Source organism: Octopus bimaculoides, chromosome 25 (assembly GCF_046866305.1).
Source record: "Octopus bimaculoides isolate indiv1 chromosome 25, ASM4686630v1, whole genome shotgun sequence".
Taxonomy (NCBI): domain Eukaryota; kingdom Metazoa; phylum Mollusca; class Cephalopoda; order Octopoda; family Octopodidae; genus Octopus; species Octopus bimaculoides.
Genome location: NC_142952.1, coordinates 29,674,708 through 29,682,207, shown reverse-complemented (window position 1 = coordinate 29,682,207; position 7,500 = coordinate 29,674,708). Strand labels below are relative to the sequence as shown.

Sequence of the window (7,500 nt, the reverse complement as noted above, 5' to 3'; positions counted from 1 at the left end):
TATTTTCTTTGTGCTTACATATAATTTACCTAATTTTTTTTTCGCATAACTTAATATAATTTAACTAAGGTAATGTAATTTGCTAATTTTGTTTCATTTCTGTGTTTATGAACACACACTACATGTGTAATAGTTTAAAGAACAGACGGGCCTACCACCGTACCCAACACGTCTGTCTGTCTATCTATCTATCTATCTATCTATCTATCCATATATATGTCCGTGTGTGCATATGTGCGTATATATATATATATATATATATATATATATATATATATATATATATTATATACATATGTATATATATATATATATATATATATATATATATAGATATATATATATATATATATATATATATATATGTATATATATATATATATACAAGCATATATCTGTCTATATATATATATATATATATATATATATATATATATTTATTTATTTATCGGTAGATATCTCTGTATGTATGTGTCTGCGAATATATCTGTTCATCAGTGTACAAACATATACACATATACACACACATATATCCCCATACATACCCCCCCACACACACATACATATATATAAGTGTGTTGGTGGGAGTGTTTAACATTCTTGACGAGATGATTTCGGCGGGCGCAGTTAAAAAACAAAACAAGGTATAATTACGTAGTCTGACGTTAATTGATTGAATATAAATGAAGTGGAAATGTCTTTCACGTTTAACACTTAGCTCTGCACCTCAAACTCAGGTATTTAGGAGGTCGAATTACTGTAAGGGAAAGAAAGAATTCGTTTCAATGGCGAGTAATTTCTTGTTGTTCTGCTAATATCGTACGAGCTCCGAATGACCGGCAGTGCCGCGAAAGGTATGAAGTTTAATACTTTCATGAAGAACAACGTATGTAACTGTTCTTTTAATTCTTTTTTACTCTTTTTACATGTTTCAGTCATTTGATTGCAGCCATGCTGGGGCATTACCTTGAACAGTTCCAAGGCTTCTTTTGTACGTGGCATGATTAAACAGTCACATATAGAACCTGAAACATAAAAATGTCAATTAATAAAAAAATATCAACCATTACAAGTTAAAATAAACATAAAACAATGTTTTACGGGGCATCTATTTACTTCAGTCATGTCTGTGTTTATCTACAAGACGGGTTTATTCACAAGGTTTTGATCGTCCCGAGACTATAGAAGAAGACACTTGCTCAAGTGGGACTGAACCCGGAACCATCTTGTAGGGATGCAAGCTTCTTACCACACAGCCATACCGTAACTTTTATTGTATTGGATGTGCCCTGTCTGTACGGATGCGTGTGTTTATGAGTCTAATGTATTGATGTGTGCTATTTAATTGTTTCTTATTCCGATAGAATAAGTCCGAATCGTAGATTGTCGTTGTTTGTCTTGTTTAGATAGGCATGATTAGAGAATGATCGTAGTTTAACTTATATAAGGTCCCCCCTAATTTTGGGGGCTTAAATTTGGACAAAAAGGTTTTATAAGGGATTATAATACTGTCCATGTATAAGAAACTCCCATATTTTTTAACCCAATTTTTGACAAAAAAAGATTTCCTTGTACCCATTAAAATACAGTACATTTACGAATTAGAGGATTACGATTATAGAATTACATTTACGATTATAGAATTACATTTACGATTATAGAATTACATTTACGATTATAGAATTACATTTACGATTATAGAATTACATTTACGATTATAGAATTACATTAAGATCCTGCTTTAGTTTCTGATAGGAAAAAAAATCCTATCAGACAAGAATTTTCGTCGCCATAAATACCGTGCAATTATTTTCCAGTCGTGATGGGTCAGCTACAGAATGTTATATCAGTTAACTTGTATAACCAAAGTAGTATGTTTCTCCCTCTATAAAAATTATCGCTGTTAGTACTGGTAAGAAAAAAAAACAGACATAGAAATCACTGTGTAGTAATATAACCTTCTGTTAATTGTTCGCTGGTGTTTGTCAGTTATTTCTTTGCGCAGCTCAAGAAACACATTTTCATTCAACAGCACAACAACAGCATCAGTAAACCAACACAACCTCCCCCAGCGACATTGTGAGTTTCTACTTCAGCAGCGTTTTTTATGCTTTAGTAGAAAGAACTATATGAGTGTTACGCTTTCCACTGAGTTATCTATGGTACGAAATTTATAAATTTTATAAATTATTTACATTATTTATATTTGACGGATATTTGTCCTCATCTTGTTTGTTGTTAACTCAACGTTTCGGCTGATATACCTTCTAAGCCTTCATTAGGTGTCTTGGGGAAATTTCGAACCTGGGTTTTCATTCCTAAGGTATTTTTCGATGCTATTATTAGTCTTTTCTTCTTTTACTTGTTTCAGTCATTTGACTGTGGCCATGCTGGAGCACCACCTTTAGCCAAGCAAATCGATCCCAGGACTTATTCTTTGTAAGCCTAGTACTTATTCTATCGGTGTCTTTTGCCGAACCGCTAAGTTACGGGGGCATAAACACAGCAGCATCGGTTGTAAAGAGATGTTGGGGGGGGGGACAAGCACAGACACACAAACATATACTCACACACACATAAATGTATACATATAGGGAGAATTCACAAAACAAATGTCGAAGACAGGTGGTGTAGACAACAAACAGATGTATTAGTTCAACGTTCGGGAAGTGAAGAAGTCTTTAACATTTCGATTCTACGCACTTCCACAGAAAGGAACACAGAAAGAAACAAGGACAGAAAATAAAGAATGTGTAGTGGCTAGCGATCTATCATGGAAAATACGACGGGCTTCTTTCAGTTTCCGCGTACCAAATCCACTCACAAGGCTTTCGTCGGCCCCTGGCTATAGTAGAAGGCACTTGCCCAAAGTGCCACGCAGTGGCACTGAACCCTGAACCATGTGGCTGGTAAGCAAGCTACTTACCACACAGTAGTCGATTAGATCTACCCCAGTACGCGACTAGTACTTAATTTATCGACTCCGAAAGGATGAAAGGGAAAATCGACCTCGACGGAATTTGAACTCAGAACGTAACGGCAGACGAAATACCGCTAAGCATTTCGTCCGACGTGCTAACGAGTCTGCCAGCTCACCGCCTTTTATCATTTACTTAACGTAATGAAACAACATTGAATGTTATACTTGCAACAAGCTTAAATATAGAACAAAACCGGAGACACAATCAAGATATTTATCAGAATGAAACATAATCAGGAAAATCTATAAACGAATGAATCAAAAATAGAAACAAGATCATTTACCAAACGTGGAATTTCCACGGGTGACTCCCTCTAGTTGAAATGATTTTACATAAGATACATCTTATCACAATCATTCTGCTAGTAATTAATTCAGCCAATCATTGATAGATCTATTTGCGTGTCGAAGTAAATTAGTTTCTCTTTTAGAATTAATCAATCAAATTATCTGTATTTGATGGCTTACGATGCCAAGATCGAATCCTGGCACATAAAGAGGGAAATAATCATATCTTGTAGAGAAAATTACCTATTTACATTCTGTGCACGAAAGCGCTTGGTCTAGTAAGTAGCGTGCTGTACTCGCGATCGCAAGATGGTGGGATCGATTACCTAACCTGACATTGCTTTGTGTTCTTGAGCAAAACACTTCATTTCACATTATTCCAGTTTACTATACTGTCATTGAATAAACCTGCGACAATGCAAATGAATAACACCTGTTTAGGGGAGGGGGATTTTGGGATTTAAGTTACGTATACGCCATAGAAGCCAGGTAAGCGTCCGTATAAGTTATAGGACTCCAGACAGTAATGTCCAGTGCGTACCTAATCTCCAAGGGGTGCCTAATATTTAGGAGGTACCTAATGTTCAAGGGTTGCCTAATACCCAGGGATTATCTAATGACCATGGTGTACCTAATGTCCAAGGCATACCTAATGTCCAGAGCATACCTAATGTCCAGGGCATACCTAATGTCCAGGGGGTACCTAATGTTCAGGGGTTACCTAATGCCCAGGGAGTACCTAAAGGACAAAAGATACTTACTAATTTTCTCTTGCGTTGAATAATCATTCAAGAGCTCAAGTCGAGAGTGTGTATAGTTACCATTGTATCGACCAGACTAACAGTTATTGTTATACATCGCTGGTCACAATGCTCTTCACATATAGAATCTTGGAAATATAGAATCTTGCAAACCAAATCCAGAAACGATATATATATATATATATAATATATTTTGATTACCTCGCTATCTGAAGAGATGCCGGTGCAGGTTTCCGCCCCACATCCGAAACTTGGAAATTTATTATGGCAACCGAATAGTAGTCACATATTATATTACAGATATATATGCATATATATATATATACGACAGGCTTCCACAAAATTTCCGTCAACTGAATTCACTCACAAAACAAAAAGAACTCCCACTGCGGAACGGACTGAACTTGTATTCACATAGTTGCGAAGCGATCTTTTCGACTAAACTAAAATTCCAGATTTTCTTTTTTCTTTCTCCAATACTCAGCTCCCTTGAAATTTAATAACAAACGTCTGATTGTCCTCTGTAATACAATTGTCATACAACTCTCTTTAAATGAAAAGAAAAACACAAAATAAAAAAAACCTTTGACTATATAATATAATAAAACTGCTATAGAGCTCTCTTAAACAAGAAAGCAAACTTTTGTCTGTATTGTATGAAATGTCTGCATTGAATTTCACCAAAAGTACTCCGTTCTACATTTGACTTGCTCCCGTATAAAAAAAAAAAATTAATATATATATATTTTTTACTTCATTCTGCCATGTGCAATACAATATGTCTGTCCGTTATGTTTGTACAATATTTACTCTTAAACATTCGTATTGAAGTTTGTTTATACGTTGTCCGTTTCAACTATTTATTTTATTGAATTAAATTATTTCGTTGCAAACATTCGCCATTTTGTTTCTGTATTAATGTGTCGTTCTACAGTTTTTTTTGCTCAAATTTTTTTCTGACAGCATTCATGAAGGTTGCGATGCGACACGCGAGATTCCTTTACAGATAGGTTTATGCCGTCTGTCGTTATTCAGTTCCCGTCTCGAATCTGATGTAAATTTCTCTATACCTTCCCGCATCGTTGGTTATTTCCTTTACTCTTTTACTATTTTACACGCTTCAGTCATTTGACTGCGGCCATGCTGGAGTACCGCCTTAATGGGATTTTAGTCGAAGAAATCGCCCCCAGGACTTATTCTTTGCAAGCCTGGTACTTATTCTGTGGAGTCTCTTTTGCTGAACTGCTAAGTCACGGAGACATAAACACACCAGCATCGGTTGTCAAGCAATGGTGGGGGGACAAACACAGACACAAAAACACACGTACATAAATATATATATATATATATATATATATATATATATATATATAAAATATATAGTTTTAGGGAAAATAACCAAGTTTCAAGAACTCATCGATGAAAACATATATATATATATATATATATATATATTTTTATTTAAAAGCAGCAGAAATATAACAAAAAAAACGTTACTCTGAGTTTCACGTTCCCGGGAACGTGAAACTCAGAGTAACGGTTTTTTTGTTATATTTCTGCTGCTTTTAAATACAGCATATTACTCTACCTCTGGTATTTGAGTACTCTTTTTTCCACCTTGTTGTACATTTCATGTGCTTACTCCGATATATATATATATATAATGATAATAATAATAGGGACAAAATCCAAAATTACAGGTAAAAACTCAATTAAAATCAATTTATAAAAAATCAAAATTATATATGACGGGCTTCTCTCAGTTTCCGTCTACCAAATCCACTCACAAGGTTCTGGTCGGCCCGTGGCTCTATTAGAAGAGACTTACCGAAGGCGCCGCACAGTGGGACTGAATCCAGAAGCATGCGGTTAGCAAGCAGGCTTCTTACCACACAACTACACCTGCGCTTATTTGAATTTTCTTCACACTTAAATATATTAGGCACCTGCACGCATTCACGACACGTGCGTAGCTTAGTGGATAGGGGACCCGGTTTACGATCGTAAGGTCGTGAGTTCGGTTCTTGGTGTCGTGTTGTGTCTTTCAGATAGACGTATTTTTTCAAACCTTGTCACATTTTGTGTCACGCTGAATCTCCCTGAGAACTACGATAAGGCTACGTTTTGATAGTGAAAAGTATATATTTTTTTTATTGAACTAATTATTATAATAGCGTCCATCGCTTGACGCATAAATGCAATTATTTATCGTCTGCTCACTTAAAAAAATTGATATTATTTATCGTCTGCTCACTTAAAAAAAATTGATATTTGTTTATAAGGGTTAATTTAGCCTAAACTCTGGATTCAGAAGAAACACGGTTCGAAGCTGCCCGAAGGATGCGCAGATATAGAACACGGATCAGAGAGGAACAGCGAGAAGATATAATAAAAAGAGGCAAAAACAGCCCCAACGGAGAAGTGAGAAAATGAATGTAGACAAACGTGAAGAATATGTAAAGAAAGCTAAACAATGAACGCTACAAAAATGCAAATTATCATTTCTTTCTTAAATAAATCCCTTTAATTTTTTCCATTCCATGGAATTTCCACGGGTCCCACTTGTAATAATAATAATAATAATAATAATAATAATAATAATAATAATAATAATGATAATAATAATAATATTTACTGTAGGCACAGGGTCCGAAATTTTGGGGGAGGGGGGGAAGTCGGTTAGATCGACTCCAGTACGCAAATGGTTACTTAATTTATCGACCCCGAAAGGATGACTGGCAAAGTCGACCTCGGCGCAAAGACGGAACGAAACGCAACTAAGCATTTTACCTGGCGTGCTAACGATTGTGTCAGCTCACCGCCTGAATAATAATAATAATAATAATAATAATAATAATAATAATAATAATAATAATAATAATAATAACAATATAGGTACTTCCTGAATTACTTCATTCATATTCTCCAGTATGTGTTACGTTTTGTTTGTAGACGAGGTTATGAAACTGTAGAAGATTTTGTTTCTTCATTTAACTGGTTAATATCGATTATTCCTTTAGAATAAGTAGAATATTAATTTGTCTTTTAGAGGAACGATGCAGCCTGCTTGCCAAATTGAGAAACACGCATAGAATACTTAATGAAACTCTGTTTAAAAACAAACAAAATTACAAAAATGAAAAAGAAAAATAAGAAAAGAAAAGAAGAAAAAAAAAGAAAAGAAATGGAGCCTATTTCCTCATTGATTCATAAATTAAAACTGTGACGTACTGATGTGTGTTTGTATTTGGTCCACAGATATTCCAATACACGTTTGATAAAGCAAACTTGACAGGTCTCTCTTCAGTAATCATGATGGACATAACGATACTAAAACACACACAAGGTGGTGGTGGTGGAGGTGGTGGTGGCGGTGGCGGTGGTGGTGGTGATGATGATGATGATGATGATGATGATGATGATGATAGTGATGAAGAATAAGAGGAAAATGAAGAAGAAGACGATGACGAC

At 35.0% G+C, this 7,500-nt stretch overlaps 1 protein-coding gene and 1 long non-coding RNA gene across 2 annotated transcripts in view; one reads left to right on the top strand and one right to left on the bottom strand.

Moving 5' to 3' along the window:
- Positions 1–7,500, top strand: part of LOC106884093 (uncharacterized) — a 380,074-nt gene that overhangs the window by 192,075 nt on the left and 180,499 nt on the right. The gene's annotated exons all lie outside the window — the stretch shown is intronic.
- The window catches only part of LOC149131147 (uncharacterized), a 161,808-nt gene continuing 154,931 nt past the window's right edge, over positions 624–7,500 (bottom strand). The window contains exon 6 of the long non-coding RNA XR_016238457.1: positions 624–1,025. This is a non-coding gene — a long non-coding RNA (uncharacterized LOC149131147). The remainder of the gene's footprint in view (positions 1,026–7,500) is intronic.